The sequence below is a fragment of the Sitophilus oryzae genome, unplaced genomic scaffold (assembly GCF_002938485.1).
Source record: "Sitophilus oryzae breed Bouriz unplaced genomic scaffold, Soryzae_2.0 scaffold_1297_pilon_pilon, whole genome shotgun sequence".
Taxonomy (NCBI): domain Eukaryota; kingdom Metazoa; phylum Arthropoda; class Insecta; order Coleoptera; family Curculionidae; genus Sitophilus; species Sitophilus oryzae.
Window position 1 is genome coordinate 2,708,821 of NW_022145945.1, and position 18,902 is coordinate 2,727,722.

Sequence of the window (18,902 nt, forward strand, 5' to 3'; positions counted from 1 at the left end):
CAAAAGAAAATATATGCTGTGCCGGTCAAGCTTAATCACGTGACTACAGTTTATTTAATATGAACTATACATATAGTCTGTAAAACGAATAACTTTGAATTTGACAGTTCCCGCGGGCTTTTCTAGTGTTAATTTTATTACGTTAGCACAAATATGTTTAAAATAAAGTATACAGAGGGTACCGCTTAAATTCCTGTCCCGATATTGAAGGATGGCTATAGAATTTCAATGCATTTCCTACATAAGTCTATCCTTGTGTTGTAGGAGGTTTGACTAAACAAGGATGAACCTATGTATTGAAACCATTCGACTCGATCTGTCTCCTTTTCTGTCCTCCTTCAATACTGGGACGTAAATCCTCTCATTGCTCTTATGGGGAGGCCGTCGTATATTTTTTTTAAACGTTTTTGGGTTAGCAAAAGGGTTAGCAACTTGCGGTCATGCTGACGCAATGCCGTCTCTAATAGAACAGCCTAGGAGCGAGATTTATGACGTCACGCTAGTTAGATACTAAATTATTTAATAAATATATGATAATGATAATGATTAATAAATATGTTGTAGAATACATGGAAAACATAATTATTCCTCATATTTTTGGTTTGTATTTTAAAAATGATATAGTTTACATGAAATATACATAATATACAGTTAATAAATACAATATATATATATATATATATATATATATATATATATATATATATATATATATATATATATATATATATATATATATATATATATATATATATATATATATATATATATATACCTATTTATAGTAATAAATACTTTGGCAGATAAAACTATGAGCAATACAAATGCAGCAAATGTTTTACAATATGGCTGAAATCGTACTCCATAGTCAATGTAGATAGTTTTTGTGTTAAGAATAATAATTTAAAAAAATATGTGGTCATCTTTTGACAATTTTATATTAGTTTATTAATTGCAGTAAACATTATAATATATAAATAAATTTTGTGAATGCAAATAATAATACATCACTATTAGTAGACATTGAATGTTTTTTGTTAAATTAAATCGATTTTCAAACCCCAAAATTTAAAATATATTTTACTTTTTACCCATTATCTTATGTACCACCTATTCATTATTTGTATATTGTAAAACATTTGCTGCATTTGTATGGTTCATAGTTTATTTGCCAAAGTATTTATTACTATAAATAGGTATATATTATATTGTATTTATTAACTGTATATTATGTATATGTCATGTAAACTATATCATTATACAAATACAAATCAAAAATACGAGGAATAATTATGTTTTCCATGTATTCTACAACATATTTATTAATCCGTAGTATCTAACTAGTCTGACGTCATAAATCTCGCTCCGTGGCTGTTCTATTAGAGACCGCATTGGTCCAATATTTAGAAATGTCAAAAGCTGATGACATTTTACTTTTGTCAATTATGACATTTCGTGTTGATTTTTGCCAGAAGAGGAAGAACTGTAACTTGTTTTATTATTTTCCTTTTCTATTTCACGAAAGTAAAAAGAGTTACCTATCTGATTCGTTCAGGTACTCAATTTAAAGAATATCAGTAACTTTTTTGACAAAGGGATTTTATATTTGCCATGTTGGTAAAAAATAACGGTCAAAATTCAAAGTTATATATTATTCATTTTATAGACTATAGCATACTTATCGTTTCTAGACTAAAAAATATATAATTATTGACATTTATAAACCTTCAAATTCAATATGACAAATATTATTTCGTAAATTCTTAAAACCCTTACTTTTGGGCTTGTGCTAATTAATTTTGTGTTAGCGGTAGCTCCAATAATACAAAAGTCCTATATTTTTTAACATGAACCATCCCTTAGTGTTATAGTCGTTTCAATTTCGTTAACTGCATATCAGAACAATTATTCATTAAATAGAAATACACAAAAAACAATTCTGCAAATTTAGAGCAATTCTGTATTCTGATCAGCCAAGTCAAACTACAAACGAAACCTAGAATTTTCAAAATAACTACGGTCTTTATGATTACAATAAGGGTTCTTTTAGACTCCCTTGTATATTGATGTACAAAAGATTGCGATTTTTCGTTGTTATGTTTTGGCGAGTGTGGGAATTTTGCACCAACACCTGCATACGAGACTGAAAAAGATTTAGGCGAATTGAAATCCACAGGTAAACAACGTTACGTAAATACAAGTACGACTGGTACTACCAAACAGAGAATATTTTCATTCGGTTATACAGTATGTCTCAATAAAAAAAATTAAAAAAAATACTTTTTTATTATTGACATTTTGAGAAAAATGCATTCTTCATAAACATTTTTGCTTGTTCCAAAATGGTAATTCCCGTTTATACTTTTTCAAATTTCCATACTGTTTTAGGGAAAATAAAAAAAAACATGAAAATATAATTATTGAATTTTTCCTAAAAGAAGTCCTAAAAGTTCTGTAGTCCTAAAAATCAAAACGTGTTTCTATGGTAATATAACTTCGTTTTCATTCTTTGATAGATTGTTATTTAAATAATTAATTTTTAATTTTAATTAACGTCATATTTTTTGCTATTTTAATATGTTAAAGAAACACAACATTTATTTAGTTCAAGGGCGATGATAGTTATCGGAAAATGTGATACTTTAACAACAGCAAATAATATGACGTTAATCAAAATTAATACATAATAACCAAAATAATAACCATCTATTTGTGCCATCTATCATGCATCTATCAAAGAATGAAATCGAATTGATATTACCAAGGATATTACCATAGAAACACCTTTTGATTTTTAGGACAAATTCAATCATATTTTTTCATGTTTTTTTAAATTTTCTCTTAAACGGTATGGAAATTTGCAAAGTATAAACGGGATTAACCATTTTAGAACAAGAAAAATGTTTTTGAAGAATGCATTTTTCTGAAAATGTCAACAATATAAACGTTTTCCCTCTTGTAAAGACAATCCGGGGACATACTGTACATATAAATACCCAAAATAATGGAAATTTTGGTAAATAAATGCTGAAATCTCTAGATGTATAAAAAATTGAATTGTATGGGGATCGCGTATTTTTTTGGTGTATTTTTCTTTGAAACAAAGTATCAATTTTTTTGTCGATGTAAATTTTATTTTTAAGTAAAATTTAAGTTAAATAACCTAGTCAAATCAAAAGATGTTTTTTCTAGTTTGCCTTAAACAACATTGATTCAAATCAGTCTAAATTAGGCCCTTTAATTATCCTTAAAAGTCACATCCAAAGGCACGTGACAGGAAACACCCTTTATCTACACCAAAGTCCTCCTTCCACCAAAAACCATCGTATCCTCAATTAAGAATTTGCCCTACTTGACCTTACACCCTAAAACAAACCATATTATCGTTTGGTATCACAGGATATATGGCTTGGTGGACTCTCTTTTTGATATCGTCCACATTTAGAGACAATGCCGTAAGGGATGTGGTCTATTATGGCAGTAATATTTCAAGACGCTTGGCACGATCACGAGACAGTACCCTTTTCATTGTTTTGTAAAAAAGAGGAAGCTTCGATTTCCTTTAGAACAATCTTAGATCTTTGGAGTCGTCAAAAACAGAGAATATTGTCTTATATTTTACAGTGTGTATTATTTTTCGGATATACGTGTTCAAAAAGACGTTTATACACGGCGATTTTCTTATAGTAGATCCAATGCATACTGTTTAATTTTTGCATTCTTTACGAAATATTCGACATATGCTTTATAATAGGCTTGGTATATTCTCCGGTAGTGCTGCCACCAACGCCACCTACATCCCTACATGTGTTTTAACTGTTTTGAAGGGTAATAACTTTTCGTCCGTACCTGTATAAAACTACTAAGTGAAAAAATATACATTTCCGTGATTTTTTACGTAAAAAATATCTCTTGGTAAAAATCGCTACGAGCAATCGTTCTCAAGATATTTACAATGGAAATAGTCAATACATGTCATTATTGACTAAAAATAAACCTGTTGAGTAGATAGTTATTTGACTAAAATGATAAATTTGTGAACTTTTTTTTAATTAATTATAAATTGACAATAAATTGGCAAATGTTTACGACAAAACAGTTTCTTTTGAACTTTTGGCCCAAAAACATTTCAAATTTTTGATTTCAGTCTAATAACTATTTAGTCAACATGTTTAATTTATCTCATTATACCAGGTATTGATAATTTCTATTCCAAATATCTCGAGAACCATTATTCATAGCGATTTTTACCAAGATACCTTTTTTAAGTAAAAAACGTCGAAAATGTATATTTTTTACTCACTAGTTTTATACAAGTACACACGAAATGTTATTACTCTTCAAACCAGTTAAAAAATATGTAGGTGGCGCCCTCTACAAGTAGGAGTCATATTGACATCAAAATCAAATTTGCCATGTCAAAAAACTCCCAGACACCAATTTTTATCCAAATATTGACGTTAATTCAGAAACTATTTGGAAAAAATCGAAATAAAATTGAAAATTCTACACCCTGTATCTCCGAAACTCAGGATTTTAGGACATACATTTATACGAACTTTTTTATTTATTTTTATATGCAGAATATGCTACCGAAGTTTCCGCCATACAGTTCGGACCACCCTGTATAATTATTATTCTAAAAGTGCTAAGAAGTACCGTATGATCGAATAAAAACGGCGTCAGCGATGCCTATGAAATAAATGAAGATCGCTGTCATTTTATATGTAAAATTATATGGGAAATGTCATCAATCATTTCCAAGCCAATTGGACGCCGTTTTTTTTTCGATCATACGGTATAATTTGTGAAAGTTCTAAAAATAAAAATAAAAAAGTAAATATATTTTTATTCAAGTTAATAAAAGTTTTTGAATGAGTTCAACTACGGTAGCGAGCATAGTTTTACGCGTTTGTTTTTTTAATTATTTCTTTTATTTTTTTATTCGATTAATTTGCTACAAAACATTAATGGAAATTTTTAACAGAACAAGAAATTGTATAAAAATAATACTGAAATAGTTTAATTTTTTGTGCTATTAATAGAAAAAACGCTACTATTTTTAGAAACATTTATTTTTAGTAGTATTTTATATAGGTCTACGGTCCTCAAATAGTTATTGAAATATATCATTAAAAACTATACATATTTATAAAATTAAGTAATAAAAATTTGAAGTTAATATAAAAAAACCTCACGTTTTTGAAGTGAAGCTTTTTTACGCGTGCTGGGAGTAAAAATTCAAGGGCATAACACGACATGCGAGACGACATACGACAAGGACAGCCTACGGCCATCCTACAGCTTAGAAAATTTGGTATGTCGATAGATTGGACCAAAACCAATTTGACACTGTACGGCACGTGTCACTGGGACAGTTAGTTTTGATGTAAGAAACGTCAAAAGTTGATGTCGATGATGTCGACCAATCGCGACCAAATTTGATGGGGAGGCTAAGAAGTTCTGAGTTGAGAAGTTCCAAGATCTGAAGTTCAGAAAACCCTAATAAATAAAAAACATTGACCAAAACTTAAGAATAGCAATAATGAGTTTGTATTCCACGACACTAGATGTAGTATAAGGACCGATAATATGCACTCAGAAGAGTTTTCAATTCGTGAAGGTATTCGACAGGGAAGTGTCCTAAGTCCAGTTTTATTCAATTTAGTTATGGATGATGTAACGAGAGAAACCAGGTGAGAGACATCTAAACTTCTTGTAAGGTACCGAAATATGCAACCTGTGTGGATCAATTAAATGCGCTTTCGCTGACGACATCTTTATATTTGCAAGGAACGAAACAGAACTTAAAAAGAATCTCAATACATGGAATAACAAATTATTTACCAAAAACCTTAAATAAAATGAGAACAGAACAAAATTAATGATTAGCGGAAAGAGTGAAGAAATAGTTAACATAGAAACAAATGATCAAATAATAGAACAGGTAAATTCTTTCAAATATTTGGGAGTCCAAATAGAAAGTCAGGGACACTGAAACCCAAACAAGAGATCAAATCTATACCATAGCACGAACACCATTCTTGGTAAAAAAGAGGTATCACTGAAGACCAAAATCAGCATGTTTAATTCAGTATTCGTACCAATATTAACATTCGGTAGTAAGAGTTGGGTTCTCACCAAGAGACAAGAAAGCTTAATATAAGCAATTAGAAATAAAATACCTACGACATGTGCTAGGGGTTACGAGAATGAATAAACTGCGAAATTCCGATATTAGAGAGCAGCTGAAAGTCCAGCCAGTACTAACAACTATCGAAAACTACCATTTGAGATGGTACGGACATTTGAAGAGACTAAACAAAGAGATACCAGTAAGAAGAGTATGGGAGGCAAAAAGGCAGGAAAAGAGGAAGAAGGGTAGTCCTGCAACTACTTGGGATCAAAATGTTGCAAAATTACTTAAAACTAGAGGGATCGGCTACGCCGAAGCAGCAAGCATGGCACTGGACAAGAAAAAGTGGCAAAATTTTGTTTATGGAAAGAAGTAGCTACTAGAAGCCTACACCTTCGGGTAGAAAAACACCCTGTGCAATAATTTCGCTTTGGTTAATTTTTAAGAGCGAAATGAACTGATAACGATCAATTTGCAATTTTTTCAATTATCATTACTTTTTGATGTAATTTTTTTAATATGACGAGCTGGTTTTGGTGATTATTGTCGTAACGTCATATTACACTGCATTGGATACACTATACAAAATTAAAAAAAAAAACGTTAAAGGCTAATGATACAGTCCGGGTTTTAATAAACATTAATAACGATAACAAAACTAACGATATTAAAGAAAACATCTTTAATATTCAAGCAGGAATACAAACAGACAACATTGTAAAAAATACCCTAATATTTTGTATTGCCGCCCTTGGCTGCTATAACTGCCTATAGCTAGGTATACTTCCGTTCACACTATCATTGAATTGAGGCTGCATATATCATACTGCTTTTCCCATTCTTCTTTAAGGACCAAGCGAAGTTCATTTAAAGAAGCTGGTACTACTTCGCGACCTCTAACCCTCCTGCCGAAAGTTGAACATGATTGGCAGTTAATAGTGGTGTATAGTTCACAATAGTCACCAAAGTCACCTTGTCACATTGAAAAATTGAAAAATAACTTCAAAAAGAAATGATAATTGAAAAAATTGCAAATTGTTGGTGGCAAGTCCATTTCGCTCTTAAAAATTAACGAAGCCACCTATTGACATCCTTCAAAAAACAAAATGCTCAGGAGACATGGTTCTGGCCGCAAAATTATTTTTTAGGAAAATTTACCCACGAATAAATTATTGCACAAGGTGTTTTAAAGTTAGGGTAAAAAACAACCCCTCGATTAACCCAGTATAATATGCCAAATACTAAAGTTTATAAAAAACTGAGTTTACGAATTAAAGTTGATATAATTATATACAGCTTGCTCAAAAAATCATGAAAATAGAGCTAAAATCTAATTTTAAATTTGTCCAAAAATTTCTCTGTTGCTTTTTTTGCATCTGAGTGTATATATCAATTTTTTTTATTGGTACCTAACTATTGTTTATTGGTTTCAACAGTACGATGAACCCGGGCCATACCCTCTAATCCTTTTTGTAATATCCTTCGCCTAATCCTTTCATCTTTTTTCCGATGCTTTCGAAACTCGTCTTGTTCGAATTTCAAGAAAGAAATTTGGAAAAAAAACGGCCTCGTATGGGAATCTACGTACCGGATCTATTTCTTCCACCCATCACCAGACTATTATTATTATTTACTGGTCGTTCCGGTTTAGTTGCACCCTTGAAAGGGCCCGGGCGACGGTTAAGGGATGATGATAATTTAGGTGTTGCGTCGCAGTAGTGACGTCAAAAGAAAATACGGCCCGTTCGAGGATCTGATATACGCGTAGCGCGCATAACGCACAATAAAGGTGCGACCGAATTTTTTTTCTCACACTTGGCTAATATGGGGTATACGGTAGCTTATGGGGGTTGGCGGTTTTCGGTAAGGGTATTGTGTGAAGAAATGCAAATTTGGGGGTAGTTTTACGAAAAAGGGAACGAAATGAGGGCGAATTTAAAACGTTCGTTTTAAGGAAACTCGTCTGAGGTCATTGAATTTAAACACGTTTTTTGTCAGTTTTGTCAACAACATGTGTTTGACTTTTCTCGTTGTAAATTTGTTTATTTTTTTCCAGATTTTATAATTGGTTTTATAAATAATGCGTTTATTGTCAAGAAATTTTACAATTTGTAGACAACGGTAAAGTAAACAAACAAAAGAGAATACAAAACAAGTATACAAATTACATTGTCAGTCTTATTGTTCAAAATAAACATTTATATGTAAATGTTTACAATGTCAAAGAATAAAAAAAATAAAAATAAGATTCAAAAATATTTACTATATTTATAGTAAATATAGTATGTAATAGCAAATATATATATACAATATACCAGTGTTTACAAGATCAAATTCGATCATCAAAATATGTCATTTACGGCGTAGAAAGCCTTGTCTAGTTTGCGAAATGAAGAAAATTATGTTATGGATTTGATTTCAAATGGCAGGTGATTGTGCATTTTTTTCGAGTTGTATAATATTGAACTTTTAACTAACTCTGAGCGTGGGGTAGGTAGATAAAGATCTTGCTCCGCGATCCTGAGTGGATAAGTGTGAGATAGCCTTTCTTGAGAACCTGATACATGCTTACGCATTAGGCAAACGGATTCAAATATAAATAAGGAAGGAAGAGTTAATATTTTTTTTTTTTTAAAGTCCTGGCAATGAGTTCTGCTGTTTTTAGTCCCAGTGAATATCGAACAGCTCTCTTCTGGAGCTTGAAAATGCGGTCAAATTGAGTCGCACAACACGTACCCCAGAATGGAAGGGCATAACTGAGGTGCGACTCAAAAAGTGCATAATAAACAGTTCTAGCCACTGACAAGTTAAGCTTTTTAGAAACAGATCTTAATGCAAAACAGGCAGAGCTTAATTTTTTCGACAAAGCGTCGATATGCATGTCCCATTTCAGAGAATTGTCTACAAGCCCTAAAAATTTTACAGATTTTACGACTTCAATGGTGGTGTCGTTAAGTACAAAAGGCTGCAGCGAGTTTTTATACGACAAAGTTTTAATTTTAGAAATGTTGAGACTCAGGAGGTTCGAATCGCACCAATATTTAAGGGTGATTAAGTGATTTGATATAATCCTATGAAGTGCCGTGACGTCCTTGTTGCTCCTTGTTGCTAGTGTCGTCGGCAAAAAGACATATTTTACCACTGATGTTTACGTTCGCAATGTCGTTAATAAAAAGAACGAAATAGGGCCTAGTACTGAGCCTTGAGGTAATCCACCTTCTATTGGCTTGCTAGAAGACAACGTGGTATCGACCCTCACAAGTTGACTTCTGTTGCTCAGATACGATTTAAACCATTCGAGAGATGTTCCCCTGAACCCATAGTGCTGCAATTTATTAATTAGTATCTTATGATTTACACAGTCGAACGCCTTAGAAAAATCACAGAAAATTGTTGCTGTAGAATGATGGTTATTTGGTTGGAGTAAACTTTTTTTAGGAGAAATTTTTTTAGTTTTTAGTTAAAAAACATAATTTCTTGATAGTATAGCAACATAGGTATTAGATTAAATTTATAAGAAAGAAAATCCAGAAAAGATCCAGTGGTTCTCAAAATTTTAGGAAAAAATTTTTTTTGGAAATTTTCAAAGTAAAATAACTCCGTTATTTTGGACTTATTTGAAAAACGATAAAGAGAAAATATGTTTCTTTTATCGAGATCTACCACCCCTTAAAATACTTGCACTTATTTCTGGGACACCTTGTATAAAGAAAGTATGCTGAAAAAAACTTTATTTAACGAAATATCGTTACCCAATATTATAAATATACGATCTTCGTTACTAAACTTTTTTTAATGAATAAGTGGCAATCAAGCAGTTTCCACTTGGACTGAATGGAAAACGACCTAATTGTGGGAAAAGATTTTTTCACTGCTGACCACCGACATTCACAAAAACTACCATCAGTTTCTTCCTCTGATATTACACCGTACCATTACTCGAAATAATAAGCACGTAACCTCAAAATGATCGTCGTTTCAACCTCCACTTCCGCGTAAGGAAGGGTCGATTGATTTTTCTGTTGACTCTCACCCTCTTGGCGCTCACGGTTCGCTTCGGATGGCTTCTCCAGGGGGTGGTTAGGAAGAAAGGTGGCTGGTCCGTTTCTTTGCGCGCCAAGAAGACATACCAGATGGTACGGGGGTTAAAAAGTTGCTTTTTGGTCTAGTTAGTACGTGTTTATACGGTTTTTGTCGTAGCAGGCAATTTGAAATTAATTGAATGTTGGAACGTTCTAGATAGGGAATAACGAATATTATGAAAGTCGTTCTATAGATATAGGGAAATTAAAACAACTTTCGGTGCACGTCATCAATGACACCATGCGTCGTCTTATGGAGTTTGCTAGTGGTCGTATTATGATGTGCAACCAAAGTTATTTTAATTTCCCTTTACATTTATACGAATACTTTATATCAAATAAACTTTTAGTTATGTAATTAAGCTTAACCAAGTGGGTAACGCACTTTTAACGCACATAACATTTTCTTTTAATCAAAATATTTTAACAAACAAAAGTAAATTAAATTAAATTAAAAAAAAATAAAAAGTTTAATTAATTTTTTTTCTTTGTTAGGCAAATTTGTATAACTGTAAACATAACTTCTGACAAGCAGTGTCCGTTTAGGTTTAACGCAGAAGTGTTAAATAGTTATTACAAAAAATAACTATTTTATTTTGTAGATTTTCTTGCAGTGCAGTGGCGAAATACCTATACAGGATTTTTTTAGAAAAAAGTAAATTAATTATAAATGTATAAACAGTTATTATTTACATCAACAAAACTCACCTTCTTAACAGCACTTAACGGACATAAAGGGTTATTACTGCCTTTCCCGTTCAAATAATCTAATAAAGCTGCGATTTATTTTTTACGGCTATTAAACTATCTTGTACACTTCGCAATAAAAGAGGTTCTAAAAAGACCAATGTTCGACTGCTAGGTCTGCTAATAACCATTTTTAAGCTTAAAGTATCACAACACAATTATTTAAACCAAGAATTCGTAATGCATCAGAACTAAAGTGTCCAAACGAATTACAATGTCAGGAAATAAATAAATAAATAAATGTGACAACTTGACATTTTTTACAGCAGAGCTACCACCTCAATCACCAGTGGGAAATTTAAATTCCAGTTAGTCAGCCCGGCACCGAATATTTCCATGGTTGGCAACAATGAATTTAAAAATCGCGCCCTCGATTACGTAACTAAAAGTTTAATTGGTATCCAATATACATAATATAATACCTCATATCATAAGTAAATCATTTACATCAGTTTTTGGCTATCAGAATTCAATTTGAGAAAACCGCAATCTCTTTACTAGTTCAGGCACTTTAAGGTACAAGTTCAGGAGTTATTGCTTTGATTACGTTTTTTATGTTCCATTTTGTGTTTATTTTTTTTGAATAATTTGTGCTTAGAGGTTGGGAGATTTTTTTATCAAAATTGGATTCTTGGTAGAAGGATGGAACGTTTAAAGTCCATGGTTTGTTCAATATGCAACAAAAATGAAAACATAACCTTTCACAAATTGTAGATAGGGTAGACAGTGTAGATATTATATTTTATATCGTATCACTTAACCTTCAAATTTGGAAAATTATAAACAGCATTAGCCATTTTAGAAAAAAAAAATTTTGAAGAATGCATTTTCTCTCAAAACTAAATGCTTAACTTTCTTTAAAGAGCCGGTAAGATGCAAACCGGTAGTAGAAAACAAAATTATTAAGCAAGTATCACAGTTCAGATACCTAGGAATAGTTATATCGCACTACTATGATCCAGAGAAAGATCTGAGAAGCCAGATAAACAGAGCAACGGCCATATTAGCATGTCTGAGACAAATAGTGTGGACAAACCCCTTCATGCGAACAGACAGCAAAATTAAAATTTATAAGACCTGCATGAGACCAATAATGACATATGGCATAGAAATCCGAGAGGAAACAAACAAGACCAAAAGCATGTTAAGAGTCGCTGAAATGAAGAACCTAAGAACCATAATGGGGAAGACTAGAAGAGACAGAATTAGAAACACAAATATCAGACAACAATGTGGAATACAGGACGTAGTGAGATGGGGTAGGCAAGGAAACGCACACGTAAAAGGTATGTAAGAAAACAGGCTACCACGTATAGCTCTTGAAAGAAAACCCATAGGCTCGCCCATGGGTAAGAGACAGCCGGGAAGACCTCCAAAAAGATGGAAAGACAGTTGGCAGTCAATCTCCCAAAAACTCCTACAGAGGCAACTTTAAAATTAACAGATCAAAAGAACTCAAATAAGTAAAAGAAGAAGAAGCATTTTCCCAATGTGTTTATAATAAAAAAATTCTCTTGTAAAGACGATACACTGACATGCTGTATAGTCTGTCCAGCGAAATGATCCCCGAGAGTGGCAATTGTGTCTGTCATTTTGTATTTTATTTCATTTTTTTATGTCGAAATCTGGTCTGACCCGTTGAACAAACTCTACCCAACAAAAATTAAAGGACCTGAATTCATTAATTTTCCTTGATTCATTGACAATTTCACCAGTGAATAACAATGAATGACAAACTACCTTTTGTATATCGCCGTTTTATGAATCTAGAATTATTTCTCAATAAAAGAAACTCCATTTTTACCATTGGCGATATTCAAATCCGTCCACACGTGTCAGCATTTTTTTTTATTATACCTGACCAGATTACAAAACTATAATATACCTAAAATTTAATTATATGCTTGAGACTGAATATTATTCATATCACAGGTTCTGGGCGCGCTAGTCAAGGTTCATGGTTGATCTTTTTTATTGTGGAATATTCGGTATTTATTTTCCGATACACATCATGGACAAAAAAAGTCTAGACTGCTGTCTAGTCTAAGTAGGTCAGCTGTTTTTATCTGTTTTTTTAAAAATCTGTAGCTTTCTAGTTTTTATTATTCATATTTTTTTTGGATTATTTAGGGTCATTAACTATTTCGTAATCTATACAAGGTGAGCCTTAATACGTGCAAATTTATTAGGGGTGGTATATTGCGACACCAGAAACACGTCTGTGATTTTTTTCCCGCAAAAATCTGAAAATTGAGTGATTTTCGAAAAGAGTTTTTTAAAAATTTTGAAGTGAAAGTTCTCGAAGTTTACCACCTTTTCATGATATTTTGACGAAGTTTTGTGCACTATGGAACCCCATAACGAATGGCGAAAAAATCGTTAGATTTAAATGAAATTTGGTATGTCGATAGATTGGGTCAAGGCCAACTTGGCCGTGTACGACACGTGTCACTGTGACAGTTAGTTTTGACGTAAGAAACGTCAAAATTTGCTGTGGCCCGATCGCGACCAAATATGGTGGGTAGGCTATGTGAGTGACGGTGCCTACAGTCCCACCCTGCAAAGTTGGATACGACCGACGGACGTTTCGTTTATATTCTCATCGGGGTGGGACCAAGGATTTGGTATTGAAGAAAAATGTTGGTCGATTTCGGCATAATTGGGGACGGGCTACAGGATGACGCCCTCGACGTTTCGAACCGATGCCTCTAAATGGACGAAATCATCAGGATTCTTCTCTCTCTTAAATATAGGTCGATGGGAATCAAATTCGGCACGTGAATAGAGGTACCCGAATGGTGCCCTCAGACGGACAGACGGTCGTTTTAATACAAATTGTTTATTAACTTTTTTTAATTTATTACTTTTTCAACGTTTCAAACTACACTTTTGCAAACATGTCCTTCAAATCCTTCAATTTAATAGCTGTTAGTAAGAAGTTTTACTTCAAATATGCTCACGTAGTGCACACACAATTTTTTTAGTTGAAAAACATATGTATCTTCATAATATGGCAACCATAGGTAGTAGATTAAATTTACAAAAACCTAGAAAAAAATCCAGTGGTTTTCAAAATGTAAGCAAAAAAAAATTTATTTAATATTAATATTAACAATTTTATAATTAATACATTATTGGTGTTAAGCTTGAAGCTTCATTCAGAACCTCCCAATTAGTGGAATAAATCAGTGGTTTCAATTACACTTTATACTTTTTAGTTTACGATCATTCATAATCTCTAAAAAACACAATTAAAATTAACAAAATATCCTAGCAACAGCTTGCGGTAGTCTGTTGTATCCATAGAGAAAGCATAATATTTAGTTTATAAAACAACAACTTTTGATTTCTAACCAATATTTTTCTTAACGGGTGATAATGATAATCAAAGGCCAGAATGACATTCCTCGCAAATTTTGAAGTATAATTAGTGGAAAAGTCAAAAGTTTGTTAACTTTTTCCAATAATTGAAAACTACTACCTACCACTAATTATGACGTTCTAAATGCTTACATTAAAATTAGGTGAACAAACTTCTACGGCTAATTGAAACAACAAATAATTGAAATTTATTCCACTGAAGTCGAGGTTCTGAATGGAGCTTTAGATTTTAGAAACTCTTAAAATTCGTAATAAAAATTCAGAACCCTATTTAAAAAAAGTTGACGATGGTAATTCAAAGACGAAACGTCAGTTTGAAAATTTGACAACATCGTCTTGTAGAACAAAAAAAGTAGTTATGACAATGTGAAATTTATTTTTGCATATCGAAATTTTTAAACATTTAAGTTGGCATTTTGATCAAATTGTGCAAACTTGCCTTTGTAACCAACCTTGTAGATCTCTGGTTTCCGAGATCTCAATGATAAGGCTAGACACACTGTACAGGGTGTCCCATTTTAGTTGAAATCATACGGTATCTCCGTTATTAGTAAAGATAGGAGGATGCGGTTTTCACAAACCTGTGCCACTTTTTTGTCAAACGGAAGATGCTGTCAACAACATTTTTATAACCCTCTTCGTTTCTGTGCTGCAGGGTCTTTTCCAAAATTTTGCACTTTGGGACAGCCTCTATATGTCGGTTATTATGGATGATATCGAGAAGGTGAAAACTGATTCTTGTAGAACTTTTTACGTAGAATACAGTGGCATCATTTTCTTATTAGTGGGCCGTGATAAAAATCAAAATTGTACTTACTAAAATATACCATACACTTATTATATTTTTGTTTGGAATTGATATATTTTACTTTTGAACTGTTACCACTCAATCTCTGAATATATTTTTCTTTTTTTAAAACGGAATTTATTATAACGGGATGGGTTTGCAAATATCTAAAAGCTTGCATTATTTGCTTGTATTATTAAAGAATTTTCCAAGCGTTCGACATTGTGTTAGTTGCCCAGTTTATTGCCAATAATATATTTCATATTTCAAAAATCCCCAAAATCAGAAATCGAGAAAGGACAAATCCAGGACTTAGGGAGGCCAGTGGCGGATACAGAGGGGGGGCCCATGGGGCCCGGGCCTCCCCTAAAATCTGTAAATTGGGTTAAATCTTAAGCTTTTGGGTTAAAAATGGCGCCCTAAAGAGCACATTCTATATTACTTTTTGTTTTGGCCCCCCCTAAAATAAATTCCTGTATCCGCCCCTGAGGGAGGCCATCATATGGGTCCATTGGTTCAAATTCATTGATTTGAGAAATAATAATTTAACAGAATTCTAATATTTTCATAAGAGTTAAGTTGTGAGGGAGAGCTCCATCTTGCTCAAAGTATATTTCACGTTAAATTAGCTAAAGGAATATTTAAAAGTTCCGATACGATAGCTTCCAAGATTTAAGTTTCCCTAATATATAAATAATTTATTAGTGGCTCCCAAAATAAAACAAGAGACAGGTAATATACTTTTAGTAATTCTTTAGTTTCTTTTATTGTAAGTCATGGCCTACTAATAAATATGATCTTTTAATATATTTTTTTTAAATATTACAGTAAATAGTGAAAATAAATATAGAGTGATATATATTTTTGAGAAGCTTATGGCAAGCCAGATCATATAATTTATCAATATACAGGGTGTTCCATTTAATAAAACATAACTTTAGTTCATATTTTTTAAAATATTCTTATCAGACTACGCCACCGTATTCTATGTAAAAAGTTCTACAATAAACAGTTTTCACCTTCTCGATACCTTTAACAATAACAGAGATACAGGGGGTGTCCCAAATTGCAAAATTTTCAAAAAGACCCTGTAGCTCAGAAACGAAGAAGGCTATGATATATTAGCATATGACAAGAATTGATTGACGTATTCAATTATTTTCGGTCACTTCCTGTTTCACCGGAAATGCCTACAACTTTTGATTTTTGAATGACACCCTTGTTATTTTTTTACTTCATTTGATAGAAAATGACATTTTCTGAATAGAATGACATAGCATATGTCAACTTTTGACATTTTCAATTAAATAAGATAGCATTTTAAATTTTCAATTTAGATTGCCATGGTATACGTGCATAAATATAACGAGAATTTGACTCGAAATACCAAGGGTGTGGTACCAAATTATTTGCAAAAAAAGACTTGTTTAAATTGAGATATGACAAAAACTGCTATTTGGGCATCTTTTAACCCGCCAGGACAAGAGACGGAAAACATTAGACGATCAAATGTATTTTTTCAAAGCTCCTTGTTTAAAAATTAGTGTTTTTAACACAGCCATGGTTTTTAACACAGCCACTCTAGATTGAAATTTAAAATACGTTTTTAAGCGAAAATGTCAAAAGTTGACATATGGTATGTCATTCTATTCAGAGTGCCATTTTCTATCGAATAAAGTAAAAAAATACCGAGGGTGCCATTTAACAATATCGAATAAAGTAAAAAAATACCGAGGGTGCCATTTAACAATCAAAAATTGTAGTCATTTGGTTAAACAGAAAGTGACCACGAACAATTGAGTACGTCAATAAAACCTAATTTTTGTCATATACTAACATACCAAATCTCGTTTATTGTCTGAAAAAATAAAAAAGTTATAGGGGTGAGCCACTTTTGCACCCGGTATACTCTCTTTTACTTTTAATAAAAGTCGCATCTATATCTATATTTTTAGATATTAAATAATGTGCCACAGTTTTTAAATACCTATACAGGGTGATTCTGCATCTTGGAATAAATTCACTGATTCAAAGATATTTGTTTTTTTAATGTTATATGTAACTATTTGCGCTCTTCTTCACGTGAGAATATATTATACGGCTTGTCTCAAATATGCGATATGACGTCATCGATTTTTTCTATTTTTTGATATAACAACCCTAATTCTTTACGACTATTTTTAAAGGGTAGGAAAAATTACAATTAAGACAAATATTGAGTTTAAAGAAAGATGTAAATGAATAAGACAGGTTTACGGCATCTTTCGTTTGACAAAAAAGTAGCCCAGGTTTGTGCAAACCACACCTTCTTCACTTCCATCTTCACGAATAATGGAGATACCGTATGATTTCAACCAAAATGGGACATCTTGTACAGGGCGGTCAAAAATATTTAGAATTGATATCCAACGGTAAAAAATATTTTTTAGTACAGTTGCAATATAGAAACGGGTCCTTTTCTATTTTGCATGAGGCTCACACGGAATAAAACTAGTTACCTTATTGTGTCCGTATTTTCAAACAAATGACTTTGCGCTCTTCGGGGCCCTTCGCGTATTCTTTACGGTTTTCTCGAGTACTCTCTCGAAATTTATTGCAATTTAAACACCCATTCATGCCATTTTCCCTTCGCAGTGGGCCTGGGCTTGTTATTTCGCCTAGTCATCTACCCTTTACGAAGAGAATTCCATATTAATATGTAAATTTTTATTTTCGCTAGACGCTGTATAAATATATACGGCGGTTTCTATTATCTTAATACAATTCCTAGACTCGTTAGCTTGCCTCTGTTAGCTGGTGCAGTTTTTTTCTTCCTTCGCCACCATTGCAAACAACTAACTACTTTATGAATATGTAATTTGCAACAGTTATTTTGAGTAGTGGCTTTTTGGAAGAGGGTCAATTAATTTCGGGGGTAAGTTTGGCGCGCAAAGGGTTGGTTTTTCAAGTGCTGTTTAAGTTTAAGAGGGAATATGTTAATGATAACGAATGATCTTTGATTAACAATTTATACGACAAGCTTTTGCCCGAAACTTCAACTATTAAAATATCGCGAGATATTAAAAAAAAATATACAACAAATTATTTTTTAAATATACGGTATGTTCGAAAAAAAAACGGCGTCAGCGATGGCTATGAAATGCAGATCGCTGTCATTTTATATGTAAATTTATATGGGAAATGTCACCGATTGTCATCAGATCATACGGTATTATGTTTGGAACTCATTGGAAATGATATATACAGGGTGAGTCTTTAATAAGTGCAAATATTTTCAGGGGTGGTATATTTCGAATCCAGGACTCTATGAGGTTTTTTTCACTAAAAAAAGATGTTGAAAATCGTGGATTTTCTTTTAAATTTCCCTGTATGTTTTTCGAAAACTTTTTAGAACTGCCTGTTCACCGCAAATTTTTCCACAGTATAATTTCTTAATCTCTGATATTACCATAGTTACGGCTTTATGGTTACGGCAATAAAAAGGATGTAAATACAGAAAAAAATACGGAGGTTCTCAAAATTTAAAAAAAATTTTTTTTTTTAATTTTCTAAGTTAAATAAATCGGTTATTTTGGACTTATCTGAAAAATGGTAAAGAGAAATTATGTTTCTTTTATCGAGATCTACCAGCCCTGAAAATATTTGCACTTATTTAAGACTCACCCTGTATAGGGTGATTTGGTTTTATTTTATATGGAACACCCGGTATATTATTACATTTTTGGAAACTGCTTTCACACTTCATAATTTTTCTATTATACTAACCTAT

The 18,902-nt window shown here is 32.2% G+C and overlaps 1 protein-coding gene across 1 annotated transcript in view; it reads left to right on the forward strand.

Moving 5' to 3' along the window:
* Window positions 1–18,902, forward strand: part of LOC115874553 (G1/S-specific cyclin-D2-like) — a 69,637-nt gene that overhangs the window by 3,574 nt on the left and 47,161 nt on the right. The window lies entirely within an intron of this gene.